This window comes from Prinia subflava, chromosome Z (assembly GCF_021018805.1).
Source record: "Prinia subflava isolate CZ2003 ecotype Zambia chromosome Z, Cam_Psub_1.2, whole genome shotgun sequence".
Taxonomy (NCBI): Eukaryota; Metazoa; Chordata; class Aves; order Passeriformes; family Cisticolidae; genus Prinia; species Prinia subflava.
The window spans coordinates 25404537-25425380 of record NC_086283.1 but is presented as its reverse complement, the minus strand read 5'-3'; the positions used below and the strand labels follow the sequence as shown (position 1 = coordinate 25425380).

Sequence of the window (20844 nt, the reverse complement as noted above, 5' to 3'; positions counted from 1 at the left end):
TAGAAGTTTTCATACCAGAAAAATTTCCCGTGTTTGTATTTGATGCAGGTGGTGATGCATTGTAGTCTTTGCCCCAGATTTGCTCTTGAAACAGTGAAGCAGAATCAGAACTACAGCTGTTTATAGCTTATTATTTTGTATCTCATTTGGTAACATCAAAGAAGTGGCATGTCTCCCCAGTTCCTAGGTTTGGGTTGTGTTCTGTTGTGCATAAGTGAGTTTGGTATGCTGTAAGAGAAACTTGCAATGGAAAATTCATCCAAACCCCTCCTCCCAGGTGTGAACCTGTGTCTGTGTTTCAGCAAGTACCAGAAAAATGGTTCTGCTGCAGGAGCTACTTGCAGGCTGTGGTCAAAGATGAACCTTGCCTGCGGCACAGCTCTAGGTCTTGCAGATCCCTTTGAGTTTCATCTAACAGGCAGGTCTTTGAATTCTGGGTTACTGTTAATGTTTACAGCAATGTGATTAGAGCCAATTAATGACTTGTGCTTTGTGTGTGCTGTAATAAGAGAGAGATGTTGTTTTGCCACTTTGCTAAATGGGCACAGGGCAAAGAGACTTTCTCCTGACCCTGGGGAGGGAGCCTGTAGTGAAAGACAGTCCTGCATCAAATACCAATCTCTCCCTGCCAAGCAGGAGTATCTAAGGAAAGCAAGCCTGGGAATGTCCAAGTGTATGCTGAGGGGAGGAGCAGGGCAGCTCTTTTTGATGCACCTGTGGGCCATGTCTGTCACTGTGTGTGCATTGTGGTCCCACTGGAATAACAGTGCAGGGCAGTATCTGATGGCTGATATGATTTGCTGTGTGTGAATACAGATGCACGTACTGCCCTATAATTTGTGTCCAAGCAGAACTTCTTCAGCAAAGGCTGGGGGAAATGGGAAAGGGTGGAAAGGAGCAATTAATTTTGGCCCTTCAGGAAAGCAGGATCCTGTAGATTCTGCTATCACATCCAGTTTTTCTCCTTGTGCATTTGTCAGATCAAGCCCTGTTACCCACTTTTAAATGTAATTACAGTAAATGAGGCACTCTCCAATTCCAGGCTCTTGCACCATCCCCAAGCTATGCAGAGGTCCTACAGGAATCAATCCTTCATGTCTCAGGGGCAGAAATGCTGCCAAGAAGCATGAACTATCTTTTGCTTCCTCCATCTTAATAAAACAGAGACATCTTTCAAAGTTAATTTCAGAATGTTCTTTGTTGTCAGAAGTAATTTGGTGGCCTCAAAGGGCTGAAAATCCCATCCCCTGGATAGTCAAATGCACTTTTGGATATTTGTGATGTGATTTGTGGTGTGTAAACAGCTTCCAGACTCCATGCTCTCTTTATCTGGATCTGTAGACTAAAAACAGTGTGTGTTTTAATTAGGAGATACGGTTAAAGCTCTTCAGAGATGAAAAATTGAAAAGAGACCTGCTTGCAAGAGGCATGTGCCTCCTTTTCCTGACACGTACTCATGAGCACACCCTCTCTTGGTGAGCAGGAGCTCCAGCTCTGCCTCTGTCTGTGGGACTGGTGGAGCTGCGGAGCGCTGGCGCTGAGGGCTTAGCTCAGGGGTGGCCAAGGGTGCAGGATTCTTCCACTGGAGGATTCCCCTGCATCTCTGCTGATGCTGTCAGGGCAAGGCTGTCCTTTGTTGGCAGAGATGAAGCTGGGGCAGGCAGCTCCACCACTGGGGTCTGTAATGAAAATTGCAGAGCTGAGGACTGTGGCCCCTTCTGGTGGGAAGCACCATGCAGAGCTCTCCCTGTGCAGGGCAAGTGTGTGTGCAGCAGCCAAAGTGTTGGACGGCATGCGACTCCTGGGAGATGAGAGGCAATGCCATGTGGCTTCGGACCTGTCCCTCCTAAAACTTGCACAGTGAGGGGAAATAGTAACAGTTGGTTTCTGCTCTGTGAGAGGAATTAAGCATAATAATGTGTTAGCCTAGACTGCTACCTGCCAGAGTTAGACAGACTCAAGGCTGGGATAAAAAAAGATTGTCATCTGATTTTTCCATCTGGATGAGACTGCTCAATTTGCCTGCAGACTGTGTCTCTGGGGGCTGACGCAGAGTGATGCTGCTGCACTCCCTGCCTCACTCCATGGCCAGAGGTGAGGGGTCCTGCAGGAATGCAGATGCCTTCTTGGAGCAAACTGAGATGTGGATCCAAACGTGCTGATGGAAAACAACCTGGAAATACAGACATTGGCCAATTGGTGCCTCTCCCCCAGCTTGCTGCTCACAAAACTCAGGTGATTCCAGATGCTGGACAGATTTATAGAAGATGTTTTCATCCTGCTTGCCACCAGTTTAAAAACATATTAGAAAGAAAATGAAGTGACAGTTGTGAAGTAGCCAGCATATTAATGCCAAAATTATATGGCCAGAATCCTATTTAAAAAGGATTTCTATTTCATAGCTAGCAATTAAACTGTATGTGATGATGACGAGACGATTTAACCTTTGTCCAGTTTACCTGTCCTGATCTGTTCAGTCAAGCTGCACTAAACAAATTGGTTTCATAGCAAAAACACAAAACATGATTAGCACAGAAACAGTATTTGTTATGATTATCATCTAGTGTCTAGACTGTTGCAAGAGTTAAACCTCATTTGCATCTTTCTGCAAACAGATGTGGCTGTAGAGAGCTGTGGTATCGCAGACAGCAAGGCTAATGTGTAGGGTGTGTGTTATGTCAGCTTTCTGATCTGGCTGGTTAGGCTTATAATTTCCTGCCAGTTTAAAACAGCTTCTGGTTTTTTGATTGTAAAGGGAAAGGCACTTTGGGGCTTAGGTAGCAGGGGAATTGACTTACCCAAATGTTTTTCATCTGAACCTGATTTGTTGATTTTAGATTTAAAGAGTATGCTGGTCTTTCATTTATCTGCTTCAGCCTATGGTTTGCTTCCTTGTATGTTTGATTTTTAACTACAGATTATTAATAGATCTTTATTAATAAGTCATCCACAAAGTATTGTAGCACTAAACAATCTGCACTTTCCAAGTGAAATAACTGTCACAGTTTGCACAAATAGAACTGTCTGGTTTGCTACAAGTGACACGAATATAACAGAACACAGTCCAGTGGAAGAGACAGTCTTCAGAATAGATTTTCAATGATTCCTTATTGCTTTGCATTTTTTGGTGAAACTTGTAAGTTGAAGGCAAATTACTTCAACTTACAGCCCAGCCTGGTCATTATTTAAAATCACCAAGACATTTTTAGCCTCTTGATTTTCCTCTTCCTAAGTAGCTTTCTGGATGGAGAGCATGGAAGCCACTAACTAAATTTCAATTTTTAGGAAGGCCTTTAGTCATATAACTAAGGGTGATAAAAATCCTATTTAATGGGGAATACACCTTTGCCATGGGCTTGATCAATAAATTACATAGATTAATTAAGTTGAGCTGTCAGGACCAAGGACTGTTATGAAGTCAGGCCAGCAGAGTTGGCCATTTATCAGAGGCAAAAGTTTGTCAAGAACAGGCAGCCTTTAATGGGTTATTCTGGAGTGCATGCAAATGAGCAAGGATCTAAAATATCTAGCAAGGAGTGTCTGTCATCTGATCACAGGCAATATAAAAGGAGGTAGATACGTCTGCGCAAAGTCATTAAATTTGCTTATCAAACTTCTTACTGTGAATTTTTGAACTTCAAGTTCTGAGGAGATGAACTGGCTTGTGAGTAATAGTCTTAGGTATTTCCATTTTTCACTCTTCACTGAGAAATTCAATTTGTTTTATGTTTTGAGATATATATATAAACACAGACAAACATATCTATATATGTATGAAGTGGCTTAAAATGCAAGCCTGTTAAAAAATAGGAAAGCTTTTATTGCATTCAGAGCATTTGAAGGAATTATGCTCTGCAGGTAGGATTCAGTGCAGGGACTGGAGGCAGACCAATGCATTCCTGTCATTTCAGCTCAGGAAACTTCCAGTGTCATCTGTGCCTGGCTCTCTTTGCTGCCTACAGGAGAATCCTGTTGATCCTGGGTCAACAGTGAGGGTCTCACAGCTGGGTGCTGTGGACATCTGCATGGAGGACCCTGATGAGTGACCCAAGCTGTCTTTGGACATCACTGGAGAAGAAGAGTCAGCAGAGTTTCAGTGGCCACTTACTGAGGGTCAAGAGGCAGAAAGCCATAGGTGCTCTGTATCTTTAATTTTTCCCCATGACCCTTGGGCTGCAGAAAGCTGGTGATAGGTATTTCTCTGGCAGGCATAGGTGTGATGCTGATGGAGCTCTGTGAAGCTGTTGTTGTCTGTGGAGCCCCCCGAGGCCGTGCGAGCAGCAGAGCAGCAGCAGATCCTGGCTCTTACTGCTTTGCCACGGACCCCCGTGGTACCACGTGTTCCTCTGCGGATGTGGTAGGAGTGAGCTGTTGTGTGCTTGCCAATGTAGAAAGCGAATCACTGCATATAATTGCATCGAAGTTGCATCTCTGTTTTGGTGCTTCCAGTTTAGCTCTAAAGCCCTGGCCATATGGATGCACTCCTACAGCCACTCTGGAGGCAAGCTGAGAATAAAATGAGCTGTGTGCAAGTGCTGCAAGCCTGTGTAAATGAAACCTGCCTGACAAACCAGAAACATGCCTTTTTGATGTATAACAAAAATAAAATTTTCTCAAGGCATAGAACTTTATGTATGTTCAGTTCCTGTTGATTAAATAGTTTTCGGTTCAAAACAGCGAGGGAGTGAGCCAGGGATGCTGGTAACAGGGCAGTGATTTATCAGGAGATATGTGAAGATGACAGTGCTAGAAAAACGTTCCCAACCATGTGGACAAGGCCAAAGTCTTCTGTGTAGTTTGGAAATGTCATGGTTTGACACCAGCCAAACCCCAGGCACCCATGAAAGTCATTCGCTCACCCTCCCCTGCCACAGCTGGGCAGAGGAGAGAAAAAAATTAACAAAGACTTCATGAGCTGAGATAGGGAATGGGAGAAAACACTCTTATGGCAAAACAGGCTCAACTTAGGGTTACCTCAACTTAGGGTAACAAAATCAGAGGAGGATAACGAGAAGTAAAATAAGTCTTTAAAAACACCTTTTCTTCCCCCAATTCCTCCCTCTTTCCCACCAACAGTGCAGGGAGACAGGGCATGGGGGTTTGGTCAATTTGTCAGCAGAGGTTTTATTCTGCTGCTCTGAGAGAGGAGTCCTTCCCCTGTGAGACCATGGAGTCTCTCCCATGGGAGACAGTTCTCCGTGAACTTCTCCAGTGTAGGTCCACTCTCATGAGCAGCAGTCCTTACCAAACTGCTGTGATGTGGGTCATTCTCACACAGGATGCAATCCTCCAAGGACAGGCTGCTCCAGCCTGGGAGCAGGGCCTCTCTCTCCACCTGCTCTCCCACTGGATCACAGCCTCCTTCAGGCATCCACCCACTCTGGCGTGGGCACCTCCCACATGGGCTGAGCATGGATCTCTGCATCCCTCATGGATCCATGGGCTGTGCGTGGATCTCTGCATCCCCCGTGGATCCCCATGGGCTGTGGGTGGTTCTCTGCATCCCACATGGATCCTCATGGGTTTTGGGTGGGTCTCTGCATTCCTTGTGGATCCCCACGGGCTGTGGGTGGGTCTCTGCATCCCACATGGATCCTCATGGGCTTTGGGTGGGTCTCTGCATCCCCCATGGATCCCCATGGACTGTGGGTGGATCTCTGCACCCCCATGGATCCCCATGGGCTGCAGGGGCACAGCTGCTTCATCATGGTCTCACGCGGCCTGCAGAGGAATTTTGGCTCCCGTGCCTGGAGCACCTCCTGCCCCTCCTTCTCCACCGACTTTGTTGTCTCTATGTTGTTTCCCTCACATGTTCTCACTTCCTCCTGTTTTCCAGCTAGAAAAATCTCTGCCCCTTTGTTTTGATTTTCTTCTTAAATCTGCCATCAGAGAGGTGTTACCAGCCTCTCTAACTGGGCCAGCAGCAGGTCCATCCTCAGAGCCATCAGGGACTGGCTCTGCTGGATGTGGTGGAAGCTTCCAGCAGCTCCTCACAGAAGCCACCTCTGTAGCCCTCTGCTACTATAAATGAGGCTGCGCCAAACAAACACAGGAGGGAAAACCCTCTTTGCAGCAAGGGCAAGAAGGCACAAGGAGAAAGGACATTCTCTTTCCTTCAGGTTGTTCAGGATGGGTAGAGAACAGGGTGTGCCTGACCTTGGCTCATGGAAGTACACCTGGGATGGAAGAGGATGGAGACTGTGATTGGTCATAACTTCTGGAATGCTTCCCCTCCCTGCTCAGTGGGGCAATGAGAATCTCTGTCCCATGCTATAGTCTAGAGTTTTGTCTTGGGGACTTGGGAGAAAAATTAGAAATGCTTCCAAGTGGCTGAAGCACCTTAGCCATGGTGTGAGCTGGGCTCCTTAGAGGGTAATTTCTTTGTAACAGTGGTCAGTTTCTTGATGAACATTTTAAAAATGGCTGTGGTACTTCAGCTGTAGGGAAGCCAGGCTTTTTGTACCTTATTTTCTTAAACTATTATCAGCAGCTGTGAAGTGATGCAATCCATATGCCGTATGGAACACCTATATATAAAAATCTGACATATGGATGTTGTGAAGTTCTCGGAAGATTCCACATGCTTGAGATCACCCACGTGCTAAAAACATTCTGTTTGGGAATTAGTTGTTGAGATTTATGTTGAATTCCCAAAGTTAAACCAGGCAAATTGTGCTGGGAATATTTGTAGCACGGAGTCAGGTCTGAATTACTCCTTTTGGTCCTCAGTGGAGTACCACAGGTTTTGGGAAGGATGTGTTTGGGTGGAATGTTTTCAAGGTGTCTCTGCAGATAACTTACATTGGATCTCTTAAACAATTGGATGTGAGCTGTTTCTAGCTGATGGTTCTTCACTGTCATCTCCTACCTTCCCCTAGCTGGCAGCCTCTGTCTCTATGGGCAGTATGGGAGGGGGATGAGGCACAACATCACTGAACACCTGGTTTCTCAATTAAGTCCTCAGGACCCAGATGTGTTGTTTTGCTGGATAGAAATTAAGGCAGCCTACTGGCTGCTGTTTCTGTGGGACTTGAAGAAGGTATGGCATTCCAATGGATCCAGAAGTTAGTAAAGAACACAATTTGCAAGAAGCTTCTGCCTTTGCTAACACTGATTTTCCATGCTGCTGTTGCTCATCCTGTCAGAATGTTTATCTTCCATGGCTAACTAGCATGAGCTGGCCAGACTTCTCTTTTTTCCTTTTTTTTTTTTAAACATTTTTTTTAATCTGCTGAGATGGGAATCCACCCTTCTACTGCTGATTTGGCTGGTGCAGTAGGGCTGGCTGCACTAACCTCCTCGGGGAATTCGCCATCAGAGCGTGTGAATGAGCGGCAAGGTGGGCATAAGGCATGGTGGGCATGTTGGCTCCACACAGATGGAGACTGAGGATTGAGTGAGCAAATGGTAAGGAGGAAGGCACATGTAAACTGAAAAGACTTTTCAGTTTTACTCACTGTTTAAGAAGCACACAGCAAGTGCTATAAAAATACAGACGAGTAATATGTAGTTGGTTGATCCTCCCCTGGCCTCAGCAGAGGCAGATGGAAATGGGCCCATTTGTCTGCTGGTTTTGGGGCTTGTTCAGAGTAAGTGTGAATACAAACTCTGCTGCTGCACAGGGATCATTACCTAGGGAGGGCTTATCTCCTTGGACGTGCTGTGCCCCCAGATGCTTGTACCGCGCCTAAAGTTTTCATGCAAGACTTCTCAAATTGCTGCCGTCCTCTCTGTTGATTTTGTTCTTGTGGAATGGCAGAAGATGGACAGTGATTTGGATCCTGCTTTCTGAAATGCTTAGTTCAGGGCTTTAGTGATGCACTGATGGGGAGTAGCAGCAAGCAGCACACTCTGGAGCTTGGTTATTTAGGGGCCCATGCTACAGATGTTCTCGTTAGCCATGCAAGCTCAGGGTGAGGCATTAAAAGAGGGCTCTAGGGAGTGTGGTGACCTGAAGTGGGCAAACAGGGACATGGCACGGCTCGGGGAGGGTGGCACAGCATTTCGCCCAGGCAGGGCAAGCAGGCAGGGTTGCAAGTTTCCTCCTGCTAGTGGGGTTTTTAGTTTGTTTTCTGTTGTATTTTGGTTGGTTGGTTTTGGGTTTGGTTTTGGTGGTTGTGGGGTTTTTTTTTTTTTTTTTAAATTTTTTAAAAATTTTTTGGTAATGGTTTTTAAATGATCAAAAACTGCAGTTAGTGAAAGTGTATGTAACCAAAGAGATCCCATCGAAAAATGTGTCTGTGCCGACCCCTTCTTGTGCAGAGTGTTTGAGCCAATCAGTGGTTCCACGGGGCATTGCAGAAGAAGCCTGCCTGCAGTGTGAACAAGTGAATGATCTCCTTTTGCTGGTGGCTGAGCTTAGGGAGCAAGTAGTAATGTTAAGGAATATTAGGGAAAAGGAAATAGACTGGTGGAGTTCCGCCCTTCCATCCTTGGGGGAGGCCCACCAGGAATTGGAGGACTCCCATGCCTCTCACTGTCAGGCAATTGGAGGACACCTGGTGGATGAGGGGGAGTGGAAATGGATCCTACTCGAGGAGGTAATAAAAATTCCTCCTAACCCCCACCACCTACCCAGGTGTCACTTCAGAATAGGTATGAGGCCCTGGATCTAGAGGGTCAGCCAGATGACTCAGAAGAAAATAATCTGCCTAGTGAGCCTCCCAATTATGTTTCATCAGTCAGACAGATCACCACCTCTGACATTAAATAGAAAAGAAGGGTAGTCGTGGTGGGTGGGTGACTTCCTTCTGAAGGAACAGAGGGCCCCATACGTCAACTGGACCCATCCCAGGGTCTGCTGCCTCCCTGGGGCCCATGTAAGGGATATCACTGAGATATCTCTCCCTGGGCTGGTTCAGCCCTATGATTATTACCCACTGCTGATACTCAGGGCTGGCAGTGACGAGACTGAAAAGAGGAGCATCAGGGCAATTAACAGGGACTTCAGGGCACTGGGTCAAGTGGTTGATAGGGGAGCAGCACAGGTAGTGTTCTGCTCAGCCCCTGTGGCGGTAGAGAAAAACTATGAAAGGAATAGGAGAGCCCACATTATCAACAAATGGCTTAAGGATTGGTGTGATCAGCAGAATTTTGGGTTCTTTGATCATGGGGCAACTTTTTCAGCATTTGGCCTGCTGAAACTGGATGGGCTCAATCTCTCTGTTGAGGGCAGAAGGATTTTAGCTCATAAACTGGTGGAACTCACTGAGAGGGCTTAAGGGGCAAGGGGATGTAGCTGGGCTATCAGGAAGCAGGCCCAAGGGTGGTAAGCCTGAGTTAGGGGTGAAATCAGTAGCCCAGTTGAAGTGTATGCATACCAATGCACACAGTGTGAGTAACAAACATGAGGAGCTGGAAGCCATGGTGCAGCAGCAAAGCTGGGATGTAGTCACCGTCACAGAAATGTGGTAGGACAACTCACATAGCTGCACTGGATGGCTACAAGCTCTTCAGAAGAGAGAGGAAAAGGAGAAGAGGTGGAGGGGTGGCCCTTTATATTAGGGAGGCTTTTGATGCCATGGATAGTGAAACTAATGACAATGAAGTTGAATGCCTGTGGGTAAGAATTAAAGGGAAGGCCAACAAGGCTGAAATCCTACTGGGAGTCTGTTATCATCCTGTCACCCTAGTTTTGGAGACTTTTCTAAGCCTTCTGTAATGTTCTTCATATTAAAGTCAGAAATTTCACCTTATCACACTTTCTACTATAAACAATGGCCATGTTTTGCTAACTGTCTTTCATTGTTTACATCTTTCTAACTGAGAGGAGAAAAGTGATTGACAGTTAGCTTGACCAATGTGGATTGAGAGGTAAAATTCCATCCTCCAATCCACGAGCCCCATAAGAAATGTATAAAACTGAGTTTTGTAAATAAACTCACCCTTTTTTCCTGCTTTGCTCACCAGCGTGTCCTCGTGTAGTTCTTTCCGTGTCCACTGTGACATCATCCACTCAAACAGGAAGAAGAGGTGGACAACTTGTTCTATAAGCAGCTGGAGAATGTTTCAGGATCACCAGTCCTTGTTCTTGTAGGTGACTTTAACCTACCAGAACTTAACCTAACCTGCCAGAACCTAACCTAATCTTGCTGGGAACTTAACACAACAGAAAATGCTGCAGAGACAGTCCAGGAAGTTTTTAGAGTGTATTGAGGACAACTTTTCGTCGCAGCTGGTGAGTGAGCCCACCGGGAGAGGGTTTATGTTAGACCTATTGTTTGCAAATAGACATGGGCTGGTGGGAGATGTGGTGGTTGGAGGCCTCTTAGGGCACAGTGATTGTGAAATTATGGAGTTCTCGATATTTAGGAAATCAGGAGGAACATCAATAAGAGTCTTACATTGGACTTCTGGAGGGTAGACTATTTAGGAGACTTATTCAGAGAGTTCTTTGGGAAGCAGCCCTTAAAAACAAAGGAGTCCAGAAAAGGTGTGCTTAAAAGCAGAGATCTTGAGGGCACAAGAACAGACTCTCCCTATGTGCTGAAAGATGAGTTGACGAGGCAGGCGTCCAGCCTGGATGGACAAGGAGCTTTTGAAGGAACTAAGATATATCATCCTTGGAAGGAGGGTCAGGTCTCTCAGGAAGTATTTAAGGGGGTTGCCAGGGCATGTAGGAAAAAAAATTAGAGAGGCCAAAACTCAGTTTGAACTGAATTTTGCAACTTGTGTAAATGATAATAAAAAATGTTTTTGCAAACATATTAATAGTAAAAGGAAGGGTAAGACTAACATTTGTTCTCTACTAGATGTGGGAGAGAACTTAGTAATTGCAGATGAGGAGAAGGCAGAGGTGCTTAACTCCTTCTTTGCCTCAGTCTTTAGTGGGAAGATGGCTTGTCCTCAGGACGACTGCCTTCCTGGGTTGGTGGATGGTGTCAGGGAGCAGAATGACCCCCCTGTTATCCAGGAGGAGGCAGTCAGAGAACTGCTGAGCCCCTTGGATGTTTGTAAGTCTATGTGACAAGATGGGATCCATCCCAGGGTGGTGAGGGAGCTGGCAGATGAGTTGTGAAGTTTCTCTCCATCATTTGCCAACAGTCCTGGCTCACCGGTGAGGTTCCAGTTGACTGGAAGCTGGCCAATGCGATGCCCATCAACAAAGAGGGTGGGAAGGAGGATCCTGGTAATTACAGGCCAGTCAGCCTGAGCCCAGTACCCAGTAAGGCAACGGAGCAGCTTATTCTGAGTGTCATCAGACAGCACCTACAGGATGGCCAGGGTATCAGACCCAGGCAGCACGGGTTTAGGAGGGGCAGGTCGGGTTTGACCAACCTGATCTCCTTTTATGACTGGGTGACCTGCCTGGTGGATGCAGGGAAGGCTGTGGATGTTGTCAATTTAGACTTCAGCAAGGCCTTTGGCACTGTCTCCCACAGCACACGCCTGGAAAAGCTGGCAGCCCACAACCTGGACAGGAGCACTCTCAGCTGGGTCAGGAACTGGCTGGATGGTGGGACCAGAGAGTGGTGGTGATGGTGATGGTGCTGCATCCAGCTGGGGGCCAGTGACCAGTGGTGTCCCTCAGGGATCTGTGCTGGGGTCAGCTCTGTTTAATGCTTTTACTGATGACATGGATGAGGGTATTGAGTCTTTCATTACTAAATCTGCAGATGACACTAAGCTGGAAGCGTGTCAATCTGTTGGAAGGGAGAAGGGCTCTGCAGAGAGACCTGGAACAGTTGGATGGATGGGCAGAGTCCAATGGGATGAAGTTTAATACGTCCAAGTGCCAAGTCCTGCATTTTGGCCACAATAACCCCCTGCAACGTTAAAGGCTGGGGGTGGTGTGGCTGGACAGTGCCCAGGCAGAAAGGGACCTGGGGGTGCTGGTGACAGCAGCTGGACATGAGCCAGCAGTGTGCCCTGGTGGCCAAGGAGGCCAAGGGAATCCTGGCCTGGATCAGGAATGGTGGGGCCAGCAGGAGCAGGGAGGTCATTCTTCCCCTGTAGCCTGCACTGATGAGCCACACCTCGAGTGCTGTGTCCAGCTCTGGCCCCTCAGTTTAGAAAGGATGTTGAGATGCTTGAGGCACATCCAGAGGAGGCAACGAGGCTGGAGAGGGGCTGGGAACACAAACCATGTGAGGAACGGCTGAGGGAGCTGAGGATGTTTAACCTGGAAGAGACTCAGAGGACTTTCTACTACTCCCTGAAAGGTGATTGTAGTCAGGTGGGGTTGGTCTCTTTCTCCAGGCAGCAACTGAGAGAACAAGAGGACATGGTCTCAAGCTGTGCCAAGGGAAATATAGATTGGATACTAGGAAAGTTTTTTACAGAAAGGGTGATAAAGTACTGGAATGGCCTGCCCGGGGAAATAGTGGAGTCACCATCCCTGGATGTGTTTTAAAAAAGGCTGGATGTGGCACTCAGTGCCATGGTTTAGTTGATGTGTTAGGGCATGGGTTGGACTCAATCTTGAAGGTCTGTTCCATCTAGTGATTCTGTGATTTGTGATTCTGTGATGTATATAAACCCCTTTCTCCCCAAAGAGCTGTCAAGGTGTAGTTAATTCCACCACCAATAAATGTTGTGATGTGTGAAGCAATAGCAGGAGAGTGAGCCTACAGCATGTATCTGTACATCACTTTAATTTGTAATCAACCTGAAATTCTTGTTTGTAGCCATGTCTTCGTTATTTGCACGTGCTGTGCCACAGTGGATTCTACTTGCTTAAAACCCTTGTCAGGGAAGAAACAGTTTTCTGGCTTTTATTTGCAATGAAAGCTGTTCCCTAGAGTCATGTCAGCTGCAGAAATCCAGACCCTAGCACAAGTGTCTGCATTAAAAACTGGGCTCCATTAAAATACTGTGACTGCACATGTCACTAACAGAGACAGGCAGTGCAGTAGCACAGGCACTTGAAAGATTCTGCTTTGAAACTGAGGGGCTTTTGAAACTGTGGGGCTTTTGAAACTGGGGCCCAGAGAAAAGAAACAGCTATCTATCTCCTCCTCTCTTTGCTTCTTCCAGCCTCTGTCAGTTTCTGGCTTTGAATTTTCTCTGAAATTATGTACTTGTCTCTTGATAGTCTTCCCCCGTATTTTAATTTGGGATGGCAGGTGAGGCTTAAGGTCAAAGAACTGGAAATGACCTTGTAAAACAGAGACAGTGGAGCCAGAAAGATGGCCCTTCAGTTAAAACTGGTGATAGTAACTGCCAGATTTTTGGGAATGTTTGCAAACTTGTGATTAGATCCAGCAAAATTACGTAAAACTTTTGACCTTTGAATATAAACAGTGCTGGAGGACTCTGAGAAGGGAATGGCAGGGCTCCAGTAAGAGAGACGTGTATCATGACAGTTTAGTCCACACTGTGTAGGCAGCAAGGCGTGCTGATGGTTTAATGCATCTTTTTCACATTTAACAGAGTAGTACATGTCCTCTTCGTACAAAATGTTTCACTTGGTTGTATGTGCGTGTATGCATGTCACTCCCATACATAGGTGGGGTGCATGCCCTTCTCATTGCCTCTAAGACAAGGGTTGGCCTGCTGGTTCTGGCCAGTTTTTATAGATAGCACATTGCCATGATGTAGGAGTGACTTTTATTTCTGTAGCAAGCACTGTGACCACCACTTGTTTAATATTAAGGCTGTTTTCCCTCAATTCCTTCCTCCCTTCTGGAAGAGGATTGCAGCAGCGTGTTTTGCTGCTCTGTTGTGGTTAGTTCTGTTGTTAGGGGACACTGGATCCAAGCGAACCTTTGAAGTGGAAGGGTTTAGGGTTTATGGTGAGGTCACAATTCCTGGGGGAATGAATTCATCAGATCAGCTGATGAGAAGTGCTGTCCCCTGCCCTAGCAGGTAAGTAAGTGTGTGCTCTGCTTTTAAGCATGTGAGTTGTCCATGTGGAACTTGGATTAGAAACTGAGATTGCTTTTTGACAGTGTCAAAATTAGAGAGCAATAAGAAACCCCAAAGAAGAGATCAGGATTTAAAAAACTGAAGACTCTTACCATGCTCTTCCTCTGTGCTTGTCCTACTCTTGACAATGGAGCAAAAAGAGAAAAGGGCTGAAGGCTGTTCAGATTTTCAGTGCAAAAGACTAATGTTTCGGTGAGATGAGCAGGAAATAATGGCCAGAGACTTGCAGAAGAGTGTTGAAATTTGCATTGATTTTGAATCTCTGCTCAGTACTGCAGGTCATCCAAGATCTAAACTACAACAAAAGGCATTTCAGAGATCCCATAGGTGCAGAGTGCACTAATCTGGATGTAGCAAGAGGGTTATGAGTGTTATGGATTCTTACTGCTTGGTGTGGGACTGTGCAAGCTGTTGGGTTTGTTCTTTTAGGCAGAATGAACAATTTTCTCAAAGGTTTTCCAGAGTGTTAATCCCAGTAAGTAGGTAATGCTGTGTAAGTGCCAGTTAACTTCTGGTAACTCTTTGGCAGCCTGAGAAAGCTCTACTGCAATATCCCCCCTTCCCATCCTCCTGGGGAAAGCAGAGGCTGGGAAGTTGAGCCCCAAGGCTGTTGTAACATTCCTGCAGCTGGTGCTGATGGGATTGTTGGAGATGGCAGACAGGACCCTGCAGCTGCAAATGGATCTTATGCATTAGGGACACCCAGGAGGTGAGTGGAAGTCTGTGAAATTCACGGTTTAAAGATCTTACATAGTGTCATAAAAAGAAAAAAACAGGGGCAAAGAAAAGGCTAGAAGGCCATTCTCCCAGGCCATGCTCAGCTGGTGCAAAGGGGTGAACTCCTTATTTGCTGGTCCCATTCCCTGCTTCGGCACCAGGTGTTGTTTGTAATTTATTCCAGTCCCTGAAGGAAGTGGAGCAAGGCTCATGCAGACAACTCTTTGGTATCTAGACTAACTGTGGGAGCAGAGATATGTTCTGTAATGAAATGTCCTTTTGGGTGTAAAGAGTACATGACGAGGGCCAGCAGAAGCAATCCATAAAATAGCCTGGACTTGGGCTTTCTGAAAGTTTGCATCCCTGTCTCAGTTCAGGACACCTCATTTCCAAAAGCAATAAGAATTTCCATACAGTTTTAGACTGTCTCCAGATTCCTACCCACTCAATCTCTAATTAAATGTAAGAATTTCCGCTTTATGATTAATCCTTCTTTTCAGGGCAAGTTGTAAAATAGTTGAAAAAGTAAGACTTATCTGTCTTCTGCTTTCCTTCTGCCTTTTTAGTTTGCAAATTAATGTATGGTCATCTTATATCATTCGTCTTCTTAGAACTTTTGCCAGTTTTAATTCTGTAAAATGCAATAGTCATTCCTCATACTTATCTGTAAATTGCATTGAATCTTGTTGCAGTCATATTAGGTAGTAATGATTTATATGCCTTCTAATAATTTATTTGATTATGCCAGCTATGTTCCATTTCTAAAGAATTATCAAGTTAATGCTCTTGCGTAGGGAACAAAGAAATATTTTCCATAGTTCTCACTTTGCCTTCCTGCATGTTTGGTTTATTAATCCAGTCGTGCGTAAGGTTCAGGCTGACAATTTATTATTGGTATTTAATGTTGTTAGACCCCAGGTTACACAGAAGGTGTGTATCCAGAGGTGGCCTCAATGTGATGAGTGTCAGTGCTTGGGTGTTTTCTACCTTGTGCACATCCCCAGATTCTGCAGGTCTCTGATGGGAGTATCTGTGCTGGGCACAGATGGGGCTGATGGCTTTGAGCTCAGTGGGAATGTGATGGACAAATAACACTATCAAAAATCTCAGTGACAAAATATGTTGGGTTTTCCTTTCCTTTTCCTTAGGCCCCAACAATTCTGTGCCAAGCATAAGGAGCACTTTCAACCCCCTCATCAACAAAGGGCTGGGTGCAGGGAAATAGCTAAGCAGAGGTTTAACTTCAAGATGGGAATTACTCCCACAGGTTTCTGAGGCAATTGTTCTCTCAAAAATAAATAAACAGGAAAGGGGGGACCAGGAGAGAAAAGTGCAGCAGGACTAAAGAAAAGTGATTTTTCTATCTGGTATGTTTCGTACACTGGAAACTTTAAATATTTCCTTTCTTGATGGACTGTCTACCCTGTCTGTTTTCTCTCCCTTTTGGAAATGTGTGCCTAACTCCTGGATAATATGCCTCCTACGCCAACTGACAAAACACAAAGAAGTAGGAAGAAACTTCAGCTTGAGGGGAAAACTCTTCTCTTCATGAAAAAATGATGCGGTTTTTCTTTCCTTTTCCTTGACTTGCATATTTAGAGAAACATGGGATGGAACAAAGTATTGCACGAGTGCAAATAATGTCCAACTTCTTTTTTTTTTCTCACTAAAATTTCTCTTTGAAAAACGGTAAGTTTCTTTCTGAATATGTTGGCATAAAATATCAATTTTTGGCAGTGTTTGAATGCTGCTTTTTTTGTCATTTAAAAGTACTATGCTGCTGAGACACTGCGCTTTTGAACAGGATGAAATATGGTTACTTCTTTGGAAAAATGCTTGTGATTATTCCAGAAGCCAAATTGTTGCCTTTTCCAGAGTTCAGAATACAGGCTGGTACTGTGTGTGCATGACAGAAGTTGTACAACTCAAAGGGACAGAAATGATAGGTGGAAAAACAGGAAGATATTTTACCCAGTGCACAACCACCTGGAATCATGCAGAAAATCAAACAAGAAATGACTTCCTAGCAAGAAATTAAAGCATCCAAGCAATGAAATGAATAATCAAAGAGACATATGATATCCTCTTCCTTTAAACCAGGTTTTTCTTCTCCTGAAGCACTTGAATTTTTGGAGGATATGAGTCCTGACCCTGTAAGCTGCCTTGCTCCCAGCTCTGCTTTTGAGTAGATCAGCCCCTCTGATCCATTGAGACTGAGAAGCCACATCCACAACCTAGGTCACTGCATCTGCCCCCAGTTACAAAAATGCACTCCATGTCTCCACTCTCTCCTCCTGTTTTCTTTACCGTTTCTTATTACTGCTTCATGTTGCTGTTGCTGCATTGATTCTACCATAGAGTGTCACTGGGATTGGGAATGGGCCTCCTTAACAACTCTGTTTGTGTGCTTTTCAACATTATTTGCTTTTTAACATTAGTGAAGACAGCTGTGTGCACACAGAACATCTGGAGGCCTGCTGAACTGTAAAACCTCCCGACATCGATGTTTAATTTGCATTGACATATTTTCACTTTCACGTTACACCTGCTTGCAGCCTTGCATGTTTTTTGGCTCTTTGCTGTTTTACAGATGTCAAGTAGCAGGGAGCTGAAACAGAGGAGTACCCTTGGTTTTCTGCAAAGCTGTGGTGTGTGAATAAGGAATTGTTCCCAAAATTGTTCCTGTGGCTGCTGAGAACTGTTTGTGTTTAAACAGTCACTTGTTTGCTGATACTCTCTTTTTAAGTGTTATTGTTTCATAATGGTCATTTGCACTTGTACAAGCTCCTTGTCAAGAGAGTGGTTGATGGTTTGCTAAGAGGCTGATTTCAACCAGATCTTTTCACAGACATGGTTATTAGGGAATGCAGCAATCTTCTGACAGATTTTCTACTCTATTAAGCAGCCACATCATCTCTGTGAATGAAAGTGCCTACTTTTACAAGTGTTGGCTTTGGTGTCTTGAGGCCATTTGGGTGTTTACAATCAGTGCTGAAAAGCAGCTGATTCTGAAGGTGCCAGTTCTGTGGCTATCACCAGACGCTTTTTGGTGCAGATCTACAAGTACCATGTCTGGTACCTTCTTTGTTTCCCTGTGCAGAGGGGCAGTTCTGTTAAAAAGGCACAGTAACCCCAACCATTCTGTGACTCTGTGCATCCCATGGCCTTCTCTGGATGTGTCAGATTTGTGCAAGCAAGATCTTGGTCCCCTGGGAGCACAGCTGTTTCCCCAGAGCATGACCTGTCCCCATGGAGCAGGGCTGGTTCCCTGGGTCCATGGCTGCCCAACAGGGCTCTGCTTTGGGCCCTTCCAGAGGGTGATTCTCTTTTGCTCACAACTTCCTTCTGAACCATTGTACTTGCATGTTTACTAAATCCTTATTTCCTTGGGTCTGTAGTGACCCTTTAATGAAGTTAGGACTATTTTTCCTAAAGATGTGAACTATTTCACCACACATGATGGCCTTTTGCTTATTCTTGAAGGTGTGATGTGCCTGAATTGCTTCACTGTCTGTTTCTGTTCTGTTGTTGATTAATCTGTTTTTCCACTAGGGCTGTTATGAGAGAAGATTAATATTACAGAGAAGATACTTGTTTGTTTCAAATATTTTGTTTTCTTTCTCTGCTGGGAATACTAGTATAAACACCAGGCAATCTGAATTTAAATAGCTAAAGTATTAGTCTTGCTGTTCTAGTTGCTTGTCATTACACTTGAGGATAAGGTTACAGCTGATTATACAAAATACCTGCGCCATACGTGTTACGTTCTCAATCAGCATATTATAGATGAACTATGAAAATATGAGATAGCTTTTTATGATAGTTGAGAGAGATTTTCCTTGGTGTATGCAAGACTTGGAAGAAGCTGAATTGCTTGTCCGTAATTCTGTTATAAGCTTTACTGATATTTATTTAACATGCAGTTTATTGCTACTAAATATTTTTCTTATGGCTTGCTGTCAAAAGTGTCAAAACCCTCAGAAGGTTGCTCCCAGTTTTGATACCTTCTGCACACTGGCTTGTTTGTTAGACCAAGCTGAAGCATCCTCCACAAGCCTGACTCATGTGCAAGGCAGCATTGCACTTATATGAAGAAAATGTAATTTGTTATTGCCTGAGTGGGCTCCTTCAGCTCCCCACCTGACACCAAGGGTGATCAGGCAGCCCCGGGCCCAAAATGCAAACTGGCTTAGATTTCTCCAGCCCTTGTATGAGCCCCTTGGGGCCATCCCAGACACAAAATGCCAAATGCAGCAATCCCTGCTCCTTGGCTTTGGAGATTTGGAGTTGGGAGCTCAGGCTGGAGTCACTTCTACACGTGTGAGCAGTCATGTCCTCTGTGTCAGCAGCATGGGCAGATTGGGTTGACCTGCTCTTGCCTTGGGGGTGTCAGTACCTCACAGGTGTTCCCCTATAAAGCTGTGTGGGGCAGCCCCAAGGTGCTCCCTGCTAGCAGAAGACCAGCACTTCTGGCAGTTAAATGCTTTTTCACTGGATGAAGGAATTTCATGTGCTGGTATTGTGCAGACAAAGGCCAAAAGAGATACTGCCTTTGACTGAGAGGCCCATCACTGCTTCAGGCCCTTCAGCTTGGAAGGTGGCTGAACCCATAGCTTGCTCCAGTACCAGGAGGCTGAGCTCTGCCAGGGGCTCATGTAAGCACCTGGGACAGGTGGCTGTTTGGAGACCCACCTCCTAAGGAGCACCTGGTTCCAACCACACATCAGCTGCAGAAACTGGACTTGACCAGAGATTCTGCTGGACTTTCACAGCCTATTTCATACCTTCCTCTTCAGCTCTTCCTTGTAATGATTGCAAATAAAAGTGAAGCCATACTGATTACCTGGTTGAGAATTTCAGTTTCAGAAGAAAAAGTTCAATATTAAATTCTCTATTTAAGTAAAGCAAGTAAAGCACTAATGCAGTAAGCTACAATTTTTGTGATTTTGCTACTGAAGGTTCAGTTTGTCCTTGAGTAGATGAGATACAGACTGGAATGCCAGATGACATCTTACAGTCTAGATGTATGGCAGTAAGTGGAAAGTTGCAACTCGTTTTATTTACTGGCACCTATGACCGGTGACTTAGTGACCAGGGTTGCTTTATGCTTGGCTGTGTTTGTCTAACAAGAGTTAGTTTCTCGATGGCTTTAGGCTCTCATGGTCATTAGCACAGGAGAGCACTGCTGCTCCTGTCTCTCCCCTCAGCCTTTTAGTAGAGGTTTTATGCAGCTGGAGATTGCCAGATGGGATGGGAGAACTGCCTCTGCCAAGGGGGTGTTGTGGGGGGGCATTGGAGCAGCAGGACACACCTTGTGCCCCAGTTTATGCCCAGGGATTCAGAGGTTGGAGAGCCCAACTGAGAGCTGATGTAAAGCCCTTAGCTCTGGTTTGATTGGGTTGTGTTCACACCAGTAACTCTCAATTCAGCCCACTCAGCCGTGCTCTCTGTTTGTTTTGGTGTTTGCAGAGTCAGGCTCTCGGGCATTAACTCCGGAGGAGATTTCTGTCTGTTTACCAAAATGGAAATAGCCTAGTTTGGGGTTCGGCTGCAATCCCTTCAAAAAACTCATCTTTAATATATTTCCTGGAATCACAACTCAAAAACAAACACACGTTTCCAAAATGTTCTTCAGTTTTTCACCTTGGTATTTCTCACACAGGTATTAATCATCCACTTCTCATTTTAAGTACAGAGCTCAGCATATTGGAGTGGAGAACTATCTTCTCATGCCTGATGAAAAAGATGAGTGGATTTTACAGTGAAATTCCCATTGCTCTGGGGAGCAGTGATCATGCCAGAAAAATGTTCACTGACCTGTGTGACACAGGTGCCGTCTGTGTCAGGATTTTGGTGGAGTTAACCCCTCATAGTTCACTTTCCAGAACATCTTATCTCACACTGCAAAGCTACAATGCTGGCTTTAAGGTTGTTAAAAACTAGCCTGGCTTGGTAATCATTAGATTATCAAGTATGTGCTGGCCTGGGTTATGCAGGGCATGACTAGCTGGAATTTTGAGGTGCCTGTTTTTGCCTGCTGTAGTTCAGGGCTTATCCCTGTGAGCCTTAGCACTGGGTATGTATAGTCCAGCTTGTGGTTATGAAATGCAGGTTCCTGCACCACTGGCTTAGCAGTGTATCAAAAAGTGATGTCTAAATATTATTCCCCGCCCTCTGGAAGTGCCTGGGTGGGTGGCTCTGTGAGTTGTTCTTTGGGGGGGGGTACTAACTCATTTCACACCACTGACATAAATTTTGTGC

General features: G+C 45.3%; 1 protein-coding gene across 2 annotated transcripts in view; it reads left to right on the top strand.

Annotated features, from left to right (window-relative positions):
- Positions 1–20844, top strand: part of IL1RAPL2 (interleukin 1 receptor accessory protein like 2) — a 385745-nt gene that overhangs the window by 84909 nt on the left and 279992 nt on the right. The window contains exon 1 of one of the 2 annotated variants that reach the window (XM_063423232.1): positions 13705–13806. The exons of the other annotated variant lie outside the window; for it this stretch is intronic. The gene's annotated coding sequence lies outside the window, so the exon portion shown is untranslated. Of the gene's footprint in view, positions 1–13704; positions 13807–20844 lie in introns of those variants that run through there. 2 annotated transcript variants of the gene reach the window in all.